The sequence below is a fragment of the Eptatretus burgeri genome, chromosome 8, assembly GCF_056783735.1.
Source record: "Eptatretus burgeri isolate ZD-2024b chromosome 8, Ebu_testis_v1, whole genome shotgun sequence".
Lineage (NCBI taxonomy): Eukaryota > Metazoa > Chordata > Myxini > Myxiniformes > Myxinidae > Eptatretus > Eptatretus burgeri.
This window is the reverse complement of record NC_140968.1, coordinates 92340132-92351978: the sequence shown is the minus strand read 5'-3', so window position 1 is coordinate 92351978 and position 11847 is coordinate 92340132. Positions and strand designations below refer to the sequence as shown.

The window sequence follows — 11847 nt, the reverse complement described above, 5'->3', positions numbered from 1 at the left end:
CCCTGCCCACTCCCTTCTTCACCATACCTCTACCAATTCTCATCCTTCCCCTCTCCCCACCTCTCCCATCACCATCCTGCACCCTGGCTGTGCCTGCTCTCATCATCTCCCCTCCTTCTCAAAGCAACCTTTATACTCTTCCCCCTCCAAGCTTACCTCTCATATTCTGAAAACTCCCCATCAACTCTCCCCTCTCACACTTCTCCCTCAAATCTTCCCCTCACTACCCCTTCTCATTGTTTCTCCCCTCACATCCACAAAGGTGCTTCCTTCCCCCACCCTCTCTCTTCCACCTCATCACTCCACCACCTCCAATCTTCAACTGCCCTCTGCCCCATCTCTTATTACTCCCCACTGTACATCAGCCCATCACCACCGAGCCTTTACTCCTCCTCATCCGGCCCTCTCCCCTAACTCTTCTGCAATCCTCCATGCTCTTTCAACAACTCTCCTTACCACCCCCCTCCTCCCTCATCCTATCCTCCCCTCCCCTGCACCCAAAACCTCCTCTCTCCCTCTTCCTTTACAGTGTGGCCCTCAAACTTCTTGGGCCTTTGCTCAAACTTGACAGATCTTTCCATACAGGTTGCCACTGATAAACCAGACTTAATCTGCTTAACAGAAACTTTCCTCCTTCAAGACGTCCCTAACTCCTTCGTATCTCTCCCTGGTTACTCCGTCCTTCAGTATGACAGACTTGAGCCTCGTTCTGGTGGAGGAGTTGCTCTCTTCATAAAAGACTCTATTCCTCACTCACCATGCCCTCTCTCCCCCACACACTCAGGAATACCTCGGGCTATGGCCTTCCCTCCATTCCCACCTTATGTTCATATGTGTGTTGTACCATTCACCAAACAGTGATGACTGTTATGTCTCTCTGGCTGTTATGAGAGAAGAACCTCAGTGCCGTCGAGTCTGGCATTTCACTCAGGCAGACTGGCAGGGACTTCAAGCAGCCATCAAACTTTTCGAATGGTCTCTCGTCCCTACTTCCTCCGACATCAACTCCTCCTGGGAATTCTTTCAAAGAAACTTGGTCTCTCTCAAGCACAGATTTATCTCATCTCATCTTCAGTTGTCCTCCCCTTCCTCCCACCCATGGTACACTGATGCTTGTGGCAAGGCACTTGTCCTGAAACAACTTGCCTTCGCCTCATGGAAGGCGAATACAACTGAAGGCAATCTCAGTTCCTTCCACAAAGCTCGGAATAAGTGTGTATCTACCCAAAGGAGAACCAGAAAACAACATCTTTCTCATCTCAAGTCTGAACTTTCAAACCTGTCTCCCTCCTCCAAATCCTGATGGCATCTCGCTCAGTTTGTTTCTGGTGTATGTTCCCCCTCCATCACCTCCCATACCTCAAATGGCCACACAGCTGACACTGTACGTGAAAAGGCTAAATGACGAAACTCCGTGTTTGCTTCTAAATCTTGTGTCCCAAACCCATTACCTTCTGTACCCACCTTACCCAGTCACACCCAGCTGTTCCTGGACTCTGTGTCCTTTTCTCCTGACAAAGTGGAGAGTTTGCCATCAAGCCTTGACTCAGATTCTGCAACCGGTCCAGATGTCATCAGCCCATGTGTCCTAACAACCTGCTCTACTGCTCTTGCTCACCCTCTCTATGTTCTATTCACCCTCTCATTTGCTCAAGGTCATCTGCCATCTGCTTGGAAATCAGCAAACATTACTGCCCTGCATAAAAAGGTGCAAAAACAGATCCGTGCAACTAAAGGCCAATCATCCTTCTCCCAATCATCAGCAAGGTTATGGAATCCATCATCGCTTCAGACATCAAATCCTTCCTCTCCAATGGCTTGAATTCTGATCAATTTGGTTTCAGGCCAGGTCACTCTACCCTGGATATGCTGCTTCTGCTCTCCCAACAATGGGTGGAGTTCCTCAATGCCAGACATTAAATCAAAGCCATCTCCCGAGACATATCGTGTGCTTTCGATGCAGTCTGGCACCCTGCCCTGCTCACCAAACTCTCTTCATATGGTATCCAAGGACATCTTCACTCAATACTCTGTCTGACTCCCTGGAAAATATTCTTTGCCTCTTTGCTGATGACTCCATCCTCTGCCGTACCATTTGTTATCCCTCAGACCGGCAAGCAGCAGCTTCTTCACTCTCTGCAGTTCTTGATAAAATCACAAGCTGGTCCAACACGTGGAACATGTCTTTCAATCCAGACAAATCTCACACTCTCACGATGTCTCTGCAAAAGGATCATCTGAAACCCCGCCCTCATATACTTTCTCAAAAATCCTCTTGAAGAAGTCCTTTCATTCAAGCTTCTGGGTGTCACTATATGCCATGATCATTCCTGGTAAAACCACATTTCCAAGCTGAACTCCAAAGCCAGTCGCCGACTGGGCATCCTCCGTCATGCAAAGTCCTTCCTTGGAACACCTCAGCTCCTAACCACACATAAAGATTTAATCTGCCTGATGGAGTGCTGCTCTCCCCTCTGAGCTGGTGTGCCTGCCTGCCACCTTTTTTGGCTTCATGCTGTGGAAATCAAGGCATTTATGATCATTGGTATCTCCCAAGATGAGGCTGCTTTGGGTTGCTCACTCTCTCACCACAGGCAGGTCGGTGGTCTTTCTGTCTTCCACCATCTCCTCTCCGGCCTCACCCCCCCTGCTCCGTCTGAGACATGTCCCCCCCCCCATATTTCCGCAGGGCGCTCAAGATCCGCCAGCAACCCCTTTCTGGTAAAAAACTACCAAATCAAGAATCACTGCTCACCTTTCCTCTTTCATTCCTCTTTTTCCCCACCTTTGGAACAAACTCCCACACGCTCTTCAATCCCACTCTTCCCTCCAGGTCTTCAAAACAGCTGTTCACCACCATCTCATATCTCCCCCCATCCAAAACCACGATCTTTTCTACTCCCGTTAATGCACCCCAAACCCACCTCCTTCAAATTCCCTGTTTTCCTTCCCAAAGGTCCCTGTAGTGTCCATCTTGTATACCCCATGTTCCCCGCCCCATCCCTTCCACATATCTCTTAATGTCTCTGTTCCCCACCGTTTTGTACTTCACTCTCCTACCCCTCTTCTCTCCTGCTTCCCTTGTTGTTTGTTCTGTGTGTTAGCTCTCATATGAGCCTCGACAATGTATACAAAATGTATACAAATGTATACAAAATCCCTAAGAGAAATGTATACAATGTATGCAAAATAGGGATAGTAACACCCCTGACATCAAACTCAACAGCAGGTGGATCAGTCTGTTATCGCCGCTCAAAGTGACCAGCCAGGTGGGCCTTCACTTCAGCCTCATCTGTCAGGAGCCCAACACCCTCCACTCTAACTGCAGTACATCGAGGGACAGGCTTGGAGAAATGCAATGCATGAATTCCCCTGTCAGCAGGATGAGAATCACTTGACCCCATGTCATGCTGTACCCCTCACAGATTCCTCGTACTGAGGGCTGCCTCCTTGTCCACCCTCATTGCACGTGCAGTTTTATGCCTCAACTCCCTGAACATCTCAGTTCTGCCATTAAGCCTGGCCTTGCAACTCTGGTCAATGATATCCAGTGTCCCTTGAGAGACAAAATTCTTCTTCACCCTACGGTGAGTTCCAGGACATCCACCGCCAATGTCAAGGATAGTGGTCTTGAAGGCACTCCACAACTCCTCAGGATTCCCCAAAGCACCCAGACCCCCCAATTCTTCACGCAGCCTGTTCAAAAACTCCTCAGCTAACCTCTCATCCTTGAGCTTGCCAACATCCAGCCTAGGCTGAGATGGTACCATTCTCCAAGATTTAAGCTGCAACTTCAGAGTTGCTACCACAAGCATGTGGGCGGTATTGAGGAACTGAGCACTCAGGTAGACCCTGCAGTCCTGGATCATCCTCCAGCGACCACCAATGAACACATGGTCAATGTCCTTTGCCACAACTCCAACGTTGGAATACAAAGCCCAGCGATGAGCCTGTTTGTGTTGAAACCATGAACCAGCTACGCTACATCTATGACTTCTTGCAAAGTCAAGAAACTTAGTGCTAATCTGGTTTACAGTTCCAGACCCATGAGGACCAACACGTGTTTCATAACCATCTCTATCAGTTCCAGTCAATGCATTTAAATCCCCTCAGATTGTAAAATTGTCTTGCCTCAGGCACTGATCAACCACAGACTCAAGCGTGGCATAGAATGCATCCTTGACGGTGAGATCACTCTCCTCAGTCGGAACATATACAGAGATCAGGGAAACGCCACCAAAGGAGTGATTAATCCTTAGTCTCATAATACGCTTGTTGACCAGTGTTACCTCAATTAACATTGGAGTCAGCTTATTGGACACAGATACAGCAACTCCTTGGGCATGGTAACCATCAGAGCGACCAAACCAATAGGAGGTGTAACCACCCACCATGATCTCACCACTATGTGGTCTCCGAACCTCAGAGAGTGATACAACACTGATGTTCAAACACTTGAGCTCCGATGATAACAGAGACAGGTGATCACTATCTCTTCGGGCTAAGACATTCCAGGCACCCACCCAAAGGGACCACATCAGGTTGCCGCAAGTAGATCACCGTCTGGTACACGACACCTCAGCACCACTCCAACACACACTACCGCAATTTGACCCAGGAAGGTTACCCCGTGGTTTTTTCCTATCATCAAAATGTGGGGGTCCCGAAAGCTTTGCCACAATTCCATCATCCGGTGAGCTGCTCTGCAGAGGGAAGTTGCACAGGAGTTACTTTCATGGAATGGGTTTTCAATTTTCTTTGTGTTTTTCTTGTGTTCTGTGGAGTGAAGGGTTTTATGGTAGCCGGAGTGCAAATCCTGCCACCAACCTCCGAAAAAAAAGTAACTCAACTGCAGGAGGACATCCACAGCCACAGTTGGGCACAAGATATGGATGGCCATGTTGGTTCACAAGGAGCTCCTCCACCCTTTGACAGGTTTTGTTTTTAATCCTGCTGGATTTATATATATATCATCCACCCTTCTCACCAAGAAACCTGGTGGGGGAGATGGTTTAGTTGCCGCCAACCTGACGATGAAACAGGTTAGCACAGGTTTACATGGTATCTGTAGCAAGTCAGATATAATCCGGCCTGATCAGTTGCTTGATGTTCAACATTTAAAAGGATAGAGCACAGACAAACAATGCTGGGAAGGCAATGGCAAACCATTCAGGAAAATACTTGCCAAGAAACTGCTTCGGCAGTACCAACTCTCTGTGAAGAGTATGGTACATCAGAATTAAACACTGCACCATAAAACACTGAGCATTTAGAATTGGTCATGGAATTGTTGAAGGACTTTTCCAGGATTCATGCCAAGGGCCTTGATGGCACGAGGGATGTGCAGAACACATGATTGCACGTTTCCACTTAACGTATTTGCCTCGTGTATTATCGTTCAGCATGTGCAACACATACACCCTTTGGTTTTTAGATGTGACACGAGGCATTCTGAGAACATTTGAAACATTCCTTCCTTGTCTCATTCTGAAACATTCCTTGAAACATTCCTGTCTCATTCTGAGACACACCTGTGTGTGGATTATCCAAAATATATAATGATTTAATTTTATTTTAAACAATCTATTACAATACCAAGTCTGTCAGAAAATGAGAGGAATCAAATCATGAGACATCTTCAAGCAGGATCTTGCATTTGCCATAGCTCGAGTCTCTTTCACATGAGGAGAGGAATTGCTTATGACCTCAAAAGATGTTTTCAAGCTACTGGATCAACAAGAGAGATGTCAAGGAGTGGGCGTACTGGGATAACGACTCCCATTCAGGACCGATACATTCGCAAAACCCATCTATGCAATCGGTTTCAAACTGCCCAGAGTACTGAAAACACACTCCCATGGCCTTGATGCAACGATTGCTGCCAGAGGAAGACATACCCGATATTGAGATGGTTACTTCCATTTTCGATCCATCTGTGAAAGTATTTGCCACAACGCAGCATTAATCGATTAGATCACAATAAAACGGACATGTAATTATTCAGCATTTATCTTTGTTTGAGGTTAACACCTCGTCTGTGTCCCATGATGTCAGATAAATAAATTCAATCAACAACAATCACGTGTTGGTTTTTCATGGCAGCGAGTATATTACACATCAAAAGAGGTAGTGTTAACACTGCACAGGAATTTAGTTCGGCATCGTCTGGTATGTTGTGTACAGTTTTGGTCACCACATCTGAAGAATTAGGACATAGCTGCCATTGATGGGGTTCAGCGTAGGATGAGTAGACTGATTCTGAGGCTTGCTTGACGAAGCTGTGAGGAGCTGCTGAAGAGACGAGACTTTTCACATTAGAAAAGAGACAATTACGAGGAGATAGAGGTTTAAGATAATGAAGGGTGGAGATTTTCAGTTGTAAATGCATGGAATGGTCTCTCTGTCAAGGTAGTTGCAGCAGAAACAGGATATAAGTTTAAATTTGAGATGGATAGGTACCTAGAAGCATTGAAGATTGAGGGGTCCATTGGATATTGGCAGGAATGGTGGGTAGTTGATGTATTGATGGGCTTATGTATAACTGTATGATGATTGTGATGTCTGTGAGTGGGTCTCATCAAAAGGTGAATATGCTCTGTGATTTTTTTTTTTAATTCCTCACCCGATAATCGTGTTCACCCTGGCCAAAAAAACACCCCGACACACAAAATAAAAATATAAAAAATATATAATAAAAATGGATACAAGAAGTATTTTTATTGTTTGGAATAATAATATTTTTGATATTTTATATTTGTGGATGTGTAAATCACCCTGGTGATGCCATTGTTTGCCCTGCTGCTCTCATCTCCACTTGTCTACCTCCACATGCCCACCCACCCCCAGTGAATTTAACTTGATAAACTGATAGATTGAATTGATGTGGTTTAGATTACATGCAGGCTTGATGGGCCAAGTGGCCTCCGACTGTATCCAAGTACCTTGTATATCCCTTCTGTTGCATGTACAGAAGCGTTGGCAACAGGGAGATGGAGGTGGCACCATTATCAGGTGCTGGCAGTGGTTGTGGAGACGGCACAGAACAATGTGATGGAATACAAGGGAAAGAAAGTAGAGAGAGGAGAGGGAAATGGTGTGGTGAAGTTTGTGCAGATCAGGCTGGGGTTGGTCGGAGTCTGATTGCGAAGTGGTGGCAGATCAATAGTGGCATTTGGACAGATCTGCATGACATGATTGTGATCAGACATTGCTATTTGGTCGAGCTCAACAAGGCGAATTATATTTGAAGCATTGTCACTATCATTGGAGGAGAAAATGAAGGTGGTGCTTCAGAATAGTATGGAAAGCTGGCAAGCTGCAGCATGTTGGAAGCTAAGTACAAGGATAAAGGATGGGCTGGTGTGTTTAGTGAATGCAGACAATTTTAGGTGGTGTGCAGATGGTATTGCTACAGGCACGGGTTGTCTTGTGGGCTGCATCAACAACGGCCAACTGATTCGATGGTCCCGATCCAGATCGTGTGTCCACTGCCACAATACTGTGCTGGTAGGACCAATGAGTCAGCCGATGTGTTGTGCTGATTCAGTGCCGTACACCTGATCTTTAATTAATGGCCAAGCATAGCTGGTGAGGAGCAAGGTACGATTTTTCACAGAGCACACATAATCCAAATATTTTTTTATCACACGTAACCAGTTAGTCTCTTAACAGATCTGCCAAATTGCAAGAATGATCACAACTGCCCAAATTCACTCCGAGACCAGGTATATTTAATAAATACGGTGATATGCAATGTATAGGTTGCACTTGTACTAACAAACAACATGAAGCCGAGTAACTCCAGTTGGAGAACGAGTAATATATGCTCTCTATGAGAGCGAGAAGATTTGTTTTTTGAACGGGCATAGTTTCCAATGCTCAATATCCCCTCCGGAGGAGCTCCTTTTGAGCCAACGGGCATCATATCTGGTGCCCAACTGTGTCTGTGGATGTCCTTCTGCAGTTACGTTACTTTTGTTTAGGAGGTTGGTGGCAGGATTTGCACTCCAGCCACCAGAAAATGCTTCACTCCACAAAATACAAGAAAAACGCAAAGAAATTTAAAACCCACTCTGTGAGAGTACCTCCGGTGCAGCTGCCCTCTGCGGGGATGTTGACAAGCTCAAGGATGAGAAGGTAGCTGAGGAGTTTGTGAACAAGCTGAGTGGAGATTTGGCAGGTCTGGGTGCTTTGGGGACTCCTGAAGAGTTGTGGAGCGCCTTCAAGACCACCATCCTTGATGTTGCCAGTGTACTTGTTGGACCTTACTGGAGGGCGAAGAAGAATCTTGTCTCTCAAGGGACACTGGATACCATTGACCAGAGTCGAAGGACCAGGCTGAATGGCAGATCTGAGCTGTTCAGGGAGCTGAGGCGTAAAACTGCACATGCATTGATGGTCGTCAAGGAGGCCGATGTGTGAGGAATCTGTTTGGGGGTAGAGGATCACCATTGGTCAAGTGATTCTCGTCCTGCTTTCAGGAGAATTCAGATATTGTGTTTCTCCAAGCCCATCCCTCGGTGTACTGCAGTTAGAGTCGAGGGTGGTAGGCTCTTGACAGAGGAGGCCGAAGTGAAGGCCTGCTGTGCCATTTACTTTGAGCCGCTGTACCAGGCTGATCCACCAGCTGTTGAGTTGGATGTCAGAGGTGTTACTCTCCCTATTGTTGACCCTCCAATCAACTGTGATCCACCTTTATTTGTGGAAAAACAGGCTGTGGTGAACCTGGTTGAAATGGGGTAAAGCTCCCGGGATATGTGGCATCCATGCTGATCTTTTCAAGGCTGGTGGAAATGCTGTACTCGTGTCATTGAATGCAGTTGTGTGCTCTGCCTGGAACACAGGCATCATCCAAACTTACTGGAAGAGGGGCCTTGTTGTCCCTCTCTGGAAAGGGAAGGGTGATTGCCAGGATTGCAATAACTACCGAGGGGAAATGCTCCTCTCAATGCCGGGAAAGGTCTTTGTTTGGATAATTATTGATAAGGTTCGCAACCATCTGCTTGAGCACCAACATCCAGTGCAGTCAGGCTTTACACCAGAGGTCAACAATTGACCGTATCCTTGCCCTTCGGGTCCTCGCCGAACACAGACGAGAGTTTTGGCAGGGGCTGCTTGTAGCCTATGCTGATCTCTGCAAAGCCTTTGATTCAGTGAATTTGAATGCCCTCTGGAAGGTTCTTGGTTTTTGTGGGATGCAACCAAAACTGATCAATCTGATGTTTGAACTATACTCTGGTCCCGAGATGGCTGTGAGATGTGGTGATACCATCTTCTACTTATTTCCAGTTGTTACTGGAGTTTGTCATGGGTGTGTACTGGCCCGTACACTTTTCAGCGCATGTGTGGACTGAATTCTGGGGAGGATGTTGGAGAGATCAAGCTGTGGTGCATCATTTGGAAACGTCAATATCTCTGACTTTGATTTTGCAGATGATGCAGTCAACTTTGCGGAGACTCTGGATGTCCTTTTGGGGGCCCTTGAAGTGCTGAATGAGGAGTTGGAACCAGTGGGATTATGGGTTTCCTTGGTCAAAACTAAGATCCAAGCTTTCAATGACATCTCAAATGCTGCAATCTTATCTGTACCTGTTTGTGGTGGTGATGTTGAGGTCAAGGAGAGATTTACTTTATTTGGCAGTGATATTCTTATCTGCTGGTTGTGAGCCAGAGGCCAATAGATGTCTGGGTCGGGGCTGGGGAGTCACGGATTCACTGGATCATGGGGCATGGTGCTGCCGGTACCTGTGTGGGAGGATGAAAGTCTGAGTCTTCAGGTCGTTGGTGCTTCCAGTCTTGCTCTTCGGATGTCTTGGACTCTGACCAGGGATCTGAGACAGAGACTTAATTCCTTGTGTACCACGTCTCTTCGGAGAATCCTTTGTTATTGCTGTCCCGACATTCTGTCCAATGAGCGATTGCTGAGAGAGACTCAAATGAGATTTGTTACCTGCATCCTCTGTGAGTGAGGACATGTGGCTCGTTTTCCTGACACTGATCCTGCTCACCAGATTCTTTCAGCGAGGGAGCCTCGTGAGTGGAGGAGGCCAGTGGGCTGACCAGGTGCCTCGTGGTTGCAGCAGATTGATCGGAATCTCAAGGAAATGGTGATGGCCATACAGAGGCCCTTGGAGTACCGGCCGAAAGTGGACGTAGCGATGTACTGCTCTGGTGCATGCTCCCATACCTGACCTGACCTGAATATTCCCTCCCTCTGGTCTATGTGAGTGGTTAAACCACTTGCACTACTCTTGGTGAAAAAGCGAAAAATCGTTTTTGCAAGGGCGGCTGGGTGGGGGCTGGGGGGAGATTTGTTCAATGGCCACGACCTCACCCAGGGTACACGGCATGAATGCAAAATTTGGTTATTCACTTTCCAACCAAGGAAATCGATTATTCACTTTCCAACAGAATACCATTTTTTTATCCTATGACAGCAGGAACTGTGACATTGAGGCTCGAGCTCCCGCTTCTTCTTTGCATGATGGTCAGGTGACTACATCTCTCTTAAGTAACAGTAACATCGGTTCTTTCCAGGAGCGAAAACAACAAAGTGTCAATAACTGCTCCTTTTGACAGTGGTCAGTGGTTGAAACTCCTGCAGTATTTTCCGTGGACAGCCAAAAATGCGTTGTCAAATCATTCTTGCTGGTGGGAGGAGGGGTGGGGTTGGGGGGGTAGGGGGGTTTGGGGAAGACGTTGGTCAATGCGGGGAATTACTTTGTGCCCATGTCCTGACACCAGGTACCGTGAGCACTACGCAAAATTTTGTGGAAGTTGACCTTACCATTTTCTATTCTAGTGTACTTTTCATTTTCTATTTTCTATTCTAGACTGTACAGATAATTGCCTTGTGCATTATTTTTGTGTAATGGTTATAATGAGAAATAAAACAATTTTTTTGACTTAGGGTAAAACTCGACTCATTCAAAACAGCATGGCATCTTAAACCTTCACAGACTCCTTAAAATGCCATTTCAAAGGGAAGAGAACTTGGAAACGAAACCACATTGAGCTCACCAACATTGAGCTATCCATTTTATACCAATTCTAAATTGTCTGATCGATTGCTTTCAGTGTGCTCTCCAGCTCCCTGCTTGATTTTCATGGCTACTTGAAAGACCTTTTGAGATTTGCTCTTCAGTTAACCTTTCTAACTCTCTTTCTTCCCTTCGCTTGCACAGAGATGCTGGGTATGAGCGCTGGAAATACACGAAATGTACAAACGGAGTGGAATTCTTGATTCAGACTGGGCATAAGCTGCCTGAGGCTGTATGTGTAATTTGACTTGGAATTCAGCTGTTTGTAGTTAAAGGGATTGGTATGCAGTATAAACATGCTTGGATTTTGCCAAATCATAATTCACAAAACGTTTATTTTTCGCTTATTCCTTTGGTAAATTATTCCTGGAATATTCCATTGACTGTTTATCTGTTTTTAGGATGATTATCCATCTGGGAAAAGTTTCAGTATTTCACATAAAGTTATGACTTTCAGATCACATAAGAGGGAAAACATTAGAACGAGCGCGATATGATGACCTGTAGCTGGACAATTTAAATTTCCTTTGTTTTCACTGGCAACTCATGCTCATCGTACCACCGCCTCGTCGGGGGGCTTGCGGAGACCCTATCGCACACAGTCGTGACGTGGGCCTTCCATAAAGCCCAGATTCCTGCACTTGCCTGCCAAGCAATGGCTAAGAAAGGCAGGATTGTTCCACGAAGCAGTTTTCTCTGAGGCCTGATCCTATTTAACTGCACAGCGTCGTTACCAAAAGGTAAATGAGTAAAATACCTGTTTGCTGTGACTTCTGTGTCGAATAGATGACTGAACTGATCCCTTCTG

General features: G+C 46.2%; 1 protein-coding gene across 3 annotated transcripts in view; it reads left to right on the top strand.

Moving 5' to 3' along the window:
* The first annotated feature begins 11513 nt into the window (after positions 1-11513).
* LOC147022272 (complement C1q tumor necrosis factor-related protein 1-like) overlaps positions 11514-11847 on the top strand; it is a 61828-nt gene continuing 61494 nt past the window's right edge. For 2 of the 3 annotated variants that reach the window (XM_085892993.1, XM_085892995.1), the window contains exon 1: positions 11514-11779. The gene's annotated coding sequence lies outside the window, so the exon portion shown is untranslated. The remainder of the gene's footprint in view (positions 11780-11847) is intronic. The other variant, XM_085892994.1, reaches the window with a different exon arrangement.